Below are 11,038 nucleotides of genomic sequence, written 5' to 3' on the forward strand. Positions count from 1 at the left end.
AAAAACATTATGAATATAATGATACAACCAGTGAAGAGAAAAGCCCATCTCCTGGTCACACCTACAAGGAAGCAATTGGAGAGTGCTTAAGAATACACCAGCATTCATTCATCAAATTAATACAATTACAACAAAACCATAACACCTAAAAAACAGCAGAATTTTTCTGCTCCCATGCAGTAAGAAAACAGAGTAGCCCACACAAATGACAAAGAGGAAGAGCTATAAAATGATGCTGAAGAAGAAGAGTCACTGGATCTACCTGGAAAATAATTCAGGAGAATGATATTGAGGTACATCCAAATGTTCTAAAGAAGGTTTGAGGAATAAGAAAGAAGTCATAAAATCACTACAGGAACAATCAAACAAAATAGACACAGCACTGGAGACAATAAAACAAACAAACAAACAAACCTGCAAATGGAGGTTCTGATGATCAATACTAAAATATCAGAAATGAAAAATACACTGAAAGAGGAAAGGAGTAGAACTGAATCAATTGAAGCCAGAATCATCGAGTTTGAAGATAAATCCCTTAATACTGCTAAGATAGAAGAACAACCAGAAAACAGAATGAAAAATTTGAAGAAAGCCTAAGATTCATATGTGACAACATAAAGAGGAATAACCTATGGGTGATTGGAATTTCAGAACAGGAGGAGACAAAGAAAAACACAGAAACAATAGTAGAAGAACTGTTTGAAGAAAAATTTCCTAATATTTTGAAAGAAGAGAAGAAGCATTCAGGAAGTGAATGAACCCGAGGAAGGCTAGACCCTAAAATAAAATCACCAAGATATATAATCAAGTTCTCTAAAATCAAAGCAAGCAAAAAATCCTCAAAGAAGCTAGGAAAAAAAATAATAAAGAAATGTTACTTACAAAGTAAAATGAGTACGATTAACCTCTGATTTCTCAGTGCAAACCATGAAGGCAAGAAGGCCATGGGGACACATGTATAAAACTCTGAAAGAAAGAAAGAAACAAAACTAAACAAACAAACAAACAAAAAAACTGCCAGCAAGAATCATATAAACAGCAAAGATGTCCAACAAATGTGGAAGTGAAATGAGAATATTTCAGGTTAAACATAAATGAAAGGGTTTTATAAAAGCCAAGCCAGTGCTTTAAAACTTACTAAAGGGAGTTCTTTGGACTAGGAACCAACAAGAACAGACAACCACCAGAGATTGTCATATGTGGCAACACCCCCAAAACTCAGTCCACATATGTAAGAGTCCACAGCAGAATAAAACTACAAGACTCAAAATAGGGGATCTGAGATGTCAGTCTATTGTCAGGACAACTACAAAGCAAAGGAATGGAAACAAACAGTTACAGAGATCCAGGTGGTCAGGAGGTCAGGTAGATTTAAAACAAACTGTTTTGAAACAAAGCAGAAATTAATAAAGTATAGGGTAACCTCAAAGAAACTTATCAAGAAAACTTAAATCAAGAAACTTAAATCAAGAAAAGGAAAATCCAAGATTCTGGAACCATTAACACTATGAAGAAATTGACAAGAAAATGTTCAATAACATGAATTAAGCACAGAAACTCATAAAAAACAAAGAAGCCAGTAGCATAAAAAATCATTTCATATCTATTGATAATTACACTGAACATTAATGGATTAAATGTGCAGGTCAAGAGACAAAGAGTAGCAGAATGATTAATAAAACAGGATTACTTTCTGTGGACAGCGTGGAGGAAGCATCGTTAGTCTTTCCACCCCCCCCCCCACTGCTATCATGTCTAAGTCAGAGTCTCCTAAAGAACCCAAACAGCTTCAGAAACTCTTCATCACAGGGTTGTGCTTTGAAACAACAGATGAGAGCCTGAGGAGCCATTTTGAGCAATGGGGGACACTCATGGATTGTGTGGTGATGAGAGATCCAAACACCAAGTGCTCCAGAGGCTTTGGGTTTGTTACTTACTCTACTGTGGAGGAGGTGGATGCAGTCATGAATGCAAGGCCACACAAGGTGGATGGAAGAGTGGTAGAACCAAAGAGGGCCGTTTCACTAGAAGACTCTCAAAGAGTAGTTGACCACTTAACTGTAAAAAATATTTTTGTTGGTGGTATTAAAGAAGACAGGAAAGCATCAACTAAGAGATTATTTTGAGCAGTATGGGAAGATTGAAGTGATTGAAATCATGACAGACCGAGGCAGTGGCAAAAAGAGGGGCTTTGCTTTTGTAACCTTTGATGACCATGACTCTGTAGACAAGATTGTTATCCAGAAGTACCATACTGTGAATGGCCACAATTGTGAAGTAAGGAAAGTCCTGTCAGAGCAAGAGATGGCCAGTGCCGCCTTGAGTCAAAGAGGTTGAAGTGGTTCTGGAAACTTCAGTAGTGGCCATGGAGGTGGTTTTGATGGGAATGATAAGTTTGGTTATGGAAGAAACTTCACTGGATGAGGCAGCTTTGGTGGCAGCCATGGTGGTGGTGGATATGGAGGAAGTGGAGATGGTTATAATGGATTTGGTAATGATAGAAGCAATTTTGGAGGCAGTGGAAGCTATAATGATTTTGGCAATTACAACAATCAATCTTCAAATTTTGGACCCATGAGGGAAGGAAATTTTGGAGGCAGAAACTCTGGCCCTTATGGTGGTAGAGGTCAATATTTTGCCAAACCATGAAACCAAGGTGGCTATGGTGGTTCAAGCAGCAGCAGTAGCTGTGGGAGTGGCAGGTTTTAATGATTGCCAGGAAACAAAGCTTAGCAGGAGAGGAGAGCCAGAGAAGTGACAGGGAAGCTCCAGGTTACAACAGATATGTGAACTCAGCCAAGCACAATGGTGGCAGGGCCTAGCTGCTACAATGAAGACATGTTTTAGATAATATTCATGTATATGGGCAAAAAACCCATAAAAACTCAAGGACTGTATTTGTGACTAATTGTACAACAGGTTATTTTCATTTCTGTTCTGTGGACAGTGTAAAGTATTCCAACAGAGGGTTTTAATGTAGATTCCCCCCCACACACACACCCATGCTATTGATTGATAAATGTAATAGTCTGATCATGATGCTGAATAAATTTTTTTTTTTTAATGTGCTGTGTAAAGTTAGTCTACTCTCAAGCCATCTTGATAAACTACCCCACAGTGTGGAGTTTAGAATTCCTTCAGGATGATGCCAGATTCCATTCAATTTACTTATATAACCTTAGAGGAGGACTGCTTGGGGTCAGAGAAGCCATTTGCAGAAACCATGATGTAGTTGAACTAAGAGTTGCTATGTTAAGAACCTGGAATTCACCATTAAATGGTTACACAAGAAGTTAAACAATTGGTTATAAAAATGGTTGTTGGCACATCCTATGCAATATATCTAATTTGAATTAATGGTACCAGATAAAATTATAGATGGAATTGAAATTTATGTATCATCCATGATCATGTGTATTCAACAAAAGATTTAATAGCCTGAGGGGGAAAAAAAAAGGATCCTTCAATATGTTGTCTACAATAGATACACTTTATACACACACACACACACACACAAAATAGATTAAAAATTAAAGGGTATCAAAAACATATCTAGCAAATTGTAGTGAAAAATGAGCAGGAGTGACCATACTGATGTCTGATAAAACTAATTTCAATGCAAAAATCTGCATAAAAGAAAAAGAAGAACATTATCTCATTATTAAAGGGTCAATTGAAAAAATAGAGCATAACCATATCCATACTCAAAACAGAATAACTTAAAAACACATAAATCAAATCCTAAGGGATTGAAGAACAAATCAGACAACTCAACAATAGAATAACCAGAAAGAAACAGAACATAAACAGAGGAAATAAACAACACAGTAAATCAAGCACAAAGACGAAGTAGCTGAAAGTCCCAGCTGAAAGTCCAGAGGTGAATCCTCTGGTGGGTTCTTGTGACATCTGACTATGAGATTTAGCCCAGAAGTTGTGTTTCCTACTTGGACAGGAGCTTTTATTCCTGCCATATCTAACAAAGGACAGCAAGTCTGGCCATACATCCAAACTGTATTTGCACTCTGTAAAACCACAACATAAAAAGCAAGAGCCAACACTAATCACTATATACAAGATCAGTGTGTAAACCCAGCACCCGTTAAAAACACATTAAAGGGAGAAGGACATTTTGCATATGGAGGGATCTAACCAATCATCAGAGAAAAAAGTGTGAACAATATTTCTTGCACTCATTTCTCATTCTCTGTCTGTGTACCTCCATGGTGGTGATCAGAGGGTGTGTCTGTGCACGTACACAACCTGACTCATCCCTGAAGACCATGCACACTGGTCTATTCAGCAAAGACTATTGGACTGATTTGCTATGGGTTTTTGTTGTTGTTGCTGTTGATTTCTTCCTTTCTTTTTCTTTTTTCAGTTTTTGCTTTTACTTTTGGCACTCAGTAAACATAATAATATAGCAACATATATTCATTTCATTATTGATAACAAATCTAACTACTGAAAATGTCCAAGAAATTACAAAAGATCTCGGGATATGTCCAGAAAGAGAACACAGTAACTGTGACAAATGAGCATAGGTAGGCATAACTTCCCATTAGAAGAAGAGCAGGCTTTGGATCTGCCTGAGAAGGAATTCAGCAAAATAATATTGAGACAAAATCAAATGCTTCACAGACGGGTGAAGGAAAACAAGGAAAAAGTCAGGAAAGTGCTATAGGAACAATCAAATAAGATAGATATAGCATTGGAAACAATTCAAAACCTGCAAAAATAAGTACAAATGATTAATAATAAAATATTAGAAATGGACAATACACTGAAAGGGTAAAGGAGTAGAATTTAACAGATAGAAGTCAGAACCAGCGATCTGGGAGACAAATCTCTCTAAACTGCTAAGATAGAAGAGCAAGGAGAAAAAATGGTAAAAAACAAAAAACAAAAAACCTGAAGAGAGTTTAAGATTCATGAAGAGGAATAAATTAAAAATTATTGGCATTCCAGAGCAGAAAGAATCACACAAGTGCATAGAGGAGATAGTTACAGAACTTCTGGAAGAAAATGTCCCGATGAAAAGATAAGTATTCAAGAAGCTGAATGAATCACAGGAAGGATAGACCCCAAAAGGAAACCACCAAGACAGACTATAATCAAACTGTCCAAAATCAAAGACAAGGAGAGAATCCTAAAATAAATAGAGAAAACAAATTTTTTACTTATAAAGGCAAACAAATCAGATTAAGCTCTGATCTCGCAGCAGAAACCATGCAGGCAAGAAGGCAATGGGGAGACACATATAAAATACAAGAAGAAAAAACCCCAAAACGGCCAACCAAGAATCATCTACCCGGCAAAGTTGACAATAAAATATGATGGTGCAATAAAAACATTCCAGGATAAACAGAAGCTAAGAGACTTTGTCAAAGCCAACCCAGCACTTCAAAACATCCTAAAGGGAGTTCTTTGGACTGAAAACCAACATGAACAGATAGCAACCAGAGATTGACGCACACAGTAGACAGAAGAGTCCAGAATAGAGTAAAATTACAACAACGAATTCAGAGGTCAAAGAGTAAAATAATGACAATGTTAAAGAAGGGAAAAATATATGAACAGAGATTCAGGTGGTGTGGTCAGGTAGATTGCAGGATAAAATAGACTGTCTCAAATGGAGGAAAAAATTAGTAAATCATAGAGTAACCTCAAATCAAATTAATACTTGACAGCACACCAAGAAAATGAAGATCCAAGAAGAACATGGAAACATTAAAATGAACAAGAAACTGATAAAAACACTAAAAATAAGAACTCAGCACAGGAAGGCATGAAGAACAAAGGAACTAGCAACACCACAAAAAACTAACATAATGACAGCAATTAAGTCATACGTATCAATAATTAAAAAGGGGCTCTGGTAGCGTAGTGGTTACGAATCAGGCTGCGAACCACAAGGTCAGCAGTTCAAAACTACCAGCTGTTCCATGGGAGAAAGATGAGGCTTTCTGCTCCCATAAAGATTTACAGCCTTGGAATCCCTGTACAGTGTCACTATGAGTTGGAACTGACTTTGCGGCACACAACAACAACAATCAATCAATCAATAATTACACTAAATGTCAATGGATTAATTGCACCAGTTAAGAGACAGAGAGTGGCAGAATAGATAAAGTAGGGCCCTTCAATATGCTGCTTTCAAGAAACAGAAAGACAAAAACAGATTAAAAGTTAAAGGATGGAAAAAAATGTACCAAGCTAATTGTAAAACAACAACAACAACAACAACAAAAAAAAAAAAACAAACGAGCAGGAGTAGCAATATTAATCGCTGATAAAATAAACTTTAAGGCAAAAACCAGCATAAGAGATAAAGAAGGGGAGTAAGGGAAGGATGAGAGCTGCATGGACTGATGCCTGACTGATCCTTGGAGATAAAGGTGTGAACATTCTATGTTTTATTTGTGTGTGTGTGTGTGTGAGTGTATATATGTCTGTTCATTTGTCACTTACTGTCTGTGCAGCTCCATTCTGGTGAAAAGAGGGGGTGCCTGAGTGAGTGGACACTTTCTGCACACCTGGTGCGTTCTATTATGCATGTGCACAGATCTGCTCAGAAAAATTTCAAGGGAAATGCCCAATTAAAACCAACTGGCAGCACAAAATTGCCACAGGCAGCCCTGAACTGTTTATCACTAGGACAAAGGCCTGAACAAGGTTGTGGAGAGGGAAGAGACAGATTAAAAAAGAACCATTAAATCCTGAGTTACAATGACCAACAGTGGCATCTTGAAAATTTTCAGGCAGCCTTGAAGGCAAGAAGCTGAGAGAGGGACATTTAAAGTCATACTCATATTAGGCTACAGAATTTATTTCCCCCTCTTCTCTCTTTTCTGCTATTATAGACTATAGTATCCAATCTGCCTTGTTTGCTGTTGTTCTTTAGTTTTTTGGTCCCCTCTTTACCTTTAGGGGGCTCTTTCTTCCTTACATTACCCAAGAAGATATAGCAATTGCAGTCATATAGTCAATTTATAATCACACCCTATGAAATCCCACCATCCAGGCAGGAACCAATATCAGCTGCCTTACACCAGGTAGGGAGCCAAAACATATGAGAGTTACTCTGAGTTGAGTAATAAGAAAAGTGAAAAGGGAAGTCCATCTCCTGATCATATCTACCTGGAGGCAATCAGAAAGCATAATGAAATATCAAAACTTACATTTATCTAAGTATTAAGGTCAAAGCTAACTACTGAATATACCCAAGAAGCAGATGATCATCTCTGGACATGTCCAGAGACAAGATAAAGTGTCTGAAATAAATGATCTGGAGGTAGATATAGACTTCATATTGGAAGGAGGGCAGGCTTTGGAAATGTCTGAAAAATAATTCAAAAGAATGATAAAGAAATGCATCAAAACACTTTACAGAGGAATTGAGAAAAATAAGGATTAAGTCAAGAAAGTGCTACAAGAACAATCAAATAAGACAGATAAAATATTGGAAACAATTCAAAACCTACAGAGAGGTCCAAATTGTTAATAATAGAATATTAGAAATGGATAATACACTGAAAGGGCAAAGGAGTAGAATTGAAGAGATGAAAGCCAGAACTAGGGAGCTGGAAAACAAATCTCTCAATACTACTAGGATAGAAGAACAAGCAGAAAAACTGATAAATAAAACATCTGAGGAATGCCTAAAATCCATGTTGGACAACATGAAGAGGAATAACTTAAGAATTATCAGCATTTTGGAACAGGAAGAAATGCGCAAGTCCACAGAGTAGATAGCTGAAGAGTTGCTGGAAGAAAATTTCCCTAACATCTTGAAAAGAGAAAAAATAAGCATTCAAGAAGCTCAACGAACCCCAGGAAGGATAGTCCCCAAAAGAAAACCACCAAGACATATAATCATCAAGCTCTCCAAAATTAAACAGAATCATGAAAGCAACTAAGGAAAAGATAAGCAAATCAGATTAAGCTCAGATCTCTCAGCAGAAACCATGCAGGCAAGAAGGCAATGGGGAGACATATTTAAAACCCTGGAAGAAAAAAACTGCCAACCAAGAATTCTCTACCCAGCAAATCTTTCAATCAAATATGATGGTGTAATCAAAACATTCCACCAGGATAAACAGAAGCTAAGGGAGTTTGACAAAGCCAACCCTGCACTGCAAAACATCCTAAAGGAAGTTCTGTTGACTGAGAACCAACAAGAACAGACAACAACTAGAGATTGACATATGTGGCAGCACCACCTGGAACTCAATCGACAAATGGAAGAGTCGAAAACAAAACAAAATTTCAGTATGAATTCAGAGGATCTGGGAGGTCAGTATATGAATAATCCAATTACAATGTGAAAGAAGATAAACACATAGGAACAGAGATCCAGGTGGTGAAAAGTTCAGGAAGATTACAGGATAAAATAGAATGTCTTAAATGGAGGGAAAAGTTAATAGGATATCAGCTAATCTTAGAGAAAATTAATACTTCACAAAAATCCAAGAACATGGAAACATTAAAACTATGAAGAAACTTACAAGAACACAAAAAGCATGAAGTCAGCACAAGAAGGCATGCAGAACAAAAAAAATCAGCAGCACCACAAAAACAAAACAAAACAAAAAACAAACATAATGAAAGCAATTAATCCATACCTATCTCTGGTAGCATAGTGGTTACGAATTGAGCTGCTAACTTCATCGGCAGTTCGAAACTACCAGCTGTTCTGTGGGAGAAAGATGAGGCTTCCTGCTCCCATAAAGATTTGCAGCCTCAGAAACACTGTGCAGGGTCACTATGAGTCAGAACTGACTCCACAATACTTAACAACAACAACAACATCAATAATTACACTGAATGTAAATGGATTAAATGCACTAGTTAAGAGACAGAGAGTGGCAGAATGGCCAAGAAAACAAGGTTTTTCTATATGTTATATGCAAGAGACACATCTTACACACAAAGACAAATACAGTCTAAAAGTCAAAGGATAGAAAAACTATACCAAGCTAATTGCATAGAAAAACAAGCAGGAGTGGCAATACTAATCCCTGATAAAATAAAGTTTAAGGCAAAACCCAGCATAATAGAAAAAGATAGATGTTATCACACGATTAAAGGGACAATTGAACAAGCTGACATAACCATAACAAATATCAATGAAAGAGCTCCAAAATATATAAAGCAAACTCTAATAGATTTGAAAAAAGAAATAGACAAATATACAATAATAGTGGGAGATTTTAATACAACACTTTCAAAAAAGGATAGAACAACCAGAAATTCGACAAAGACACAGAAGAACTAAACAACACAACCAGGCAACTTGGCCTCATAGATGTGTACAGAGCATTCAATACAACAATGCACAATTATTTTCCAGGGCACAAGGAAAATTCTCCAGAATAGACCATGTGTTAAGCCACAAAACAAGTCTCCATAAATTTAGAAACATCAAAATACTACAACACATCTTCTAAGACCACATAGTATAAAATTAGAAATCAACAAAAGGAAGACCAAGGAAATAAAGTCACATACATGGAAACTAAATAGCACCCTGCTGAAGAGCGATTGGGTAGTAGAACAAATAAAATGTGAATTCACAAAGTTCCTAGAAACAAATGAGAATGACAGCACTATATACCATAATGTTTGGTGGCACTGCAAAAGCCGTATTGAGAGGACAGTTTATTGCAATAGATGCACATATCCAAAAAGAAGAAAGAACCAAAATCAACACAATTATATACACATCAACAACTAGAAACAGAGCAATAAGGTAAACCTACAGTCAACAGATTAAAAGAAATAATACAGATTAGAGCAGAAATAAATGAGGTAGAACACGGAAAAATTATAGAAAAAATCAACAGGACAAGAAGCTGGTTCTTTGAAAGAATTAATAAAATCTACAAACCAACAAACCTAACAAAATAAAAGAGGGAAAAGACACAAATTACATGCATAAGAAACTACACAGGTGATGTCACAACAGAACCAATAGAAATAAAAAGGATAATAACAAGATATTATAAAGAGTTGTACTCCAATAGATTTGAAAACATAGAGAAGATGGATACATTTTTAGAAAAGCACGACTTACCTAAACTTACATAGAGTGAAGTAGAACTATTGAACTAATGTATAACAAAGAAAAAATTGACCAGGTCATCAAAAAACTCCCAACCAAATAAAATCCAGATCCAGATGGCTTCACTGCGGAGTGTACCAAACATTCAGGAAAGAGTGGTCATCAATTCTACTCAAATTATTCCACACTATAATAAGGAGCTCTGGTAGCATAATAGTTATGAATTGGGCTGCGAACCACAAAGTCAGCAGTTCAAAACTACCAGCTGTTCCATGGGAGAAAAATGAGGCTTTCTGCTTCTGTAAAGATTTACAGCCTCAGAAACTCTGTGCAGGGTCGTTATGAGTTGGAACCGACTCCATGGCACACAGCCACCACCACCATAGAAGAGGATGGAAAAGTCCTCTATATATTCTATGAAGCAAGCAAATCCCTCATACCAAAACCAGGAAAGGACATCACTATGAAAGAGAATTATATCCTTCATGAACACAGATGCAAAATTCTCAACAAAATCCTATTCAACAGAATTCAACAACCATCAAAATAATAATACATCTTGACATCTTGACCAAGTGGGGTTCATACCAGGGATGCAAGGATGGTTCAACATTAGAAAAACAATAAATGTAATCCACAATAGAAAAAGAAACTGGAGAAAGGAAAAGAACCACACGATCACAATGATTGATGCAAAAGGCATTGGGCAAAATCCAACATTCATTCCTGATTAAAAATACTCAACAAAGCAGGAATTGACGGGAAATTACCCAACATAAATAAGAGAATATATACAAAATCAACAACTAACATCACTCTCAATGGACAGAAATGGAAAGCCTTCTCTTTGAGAAGAGGTACCAGACAAGGATACCCTTTATCACCACTGCTATTCAATATTGTTTTGGAAGTCTTAGCCAGAGCTACAAAGCAAGATAGGGAAATTAAAGTCATTCAAATTAGCAAAGAGGAAGT

At 36.6% G+C, this 11,038-nt stretch overlaps 1 pseudogene; it reads left to right on the plus strand.

Annotated features, from left to right (window-relative positions):
• Nucleotides 1-1,751: 1,751 nt before the first annotated feature.
• Nucleotides 1,752-2,709, plus strand: LOC102813754 (annotated as a pseudogene).
• The last annotated feature ends 8,329 nt before the right edge of the window (nucleotides 2,710-11,038 follow it).

The sequence above is a fragment of the Chrysochloris asiatica genome, unplaced genomic scaffold (assembly GCF_000296735.1).
Source record: "Chrysochloris asiatica unplaced genomic scaffold, ChrAsi1.0 scaffold00205, whole genome shotgun sequence".
NCBI classification, from domain to species: Eukaryota; Metazoa; Chordata; class Mammalia; order Afrosoricida; family Chrysochloridae; genus Chrysochloris; species Chrysochloris asiatica.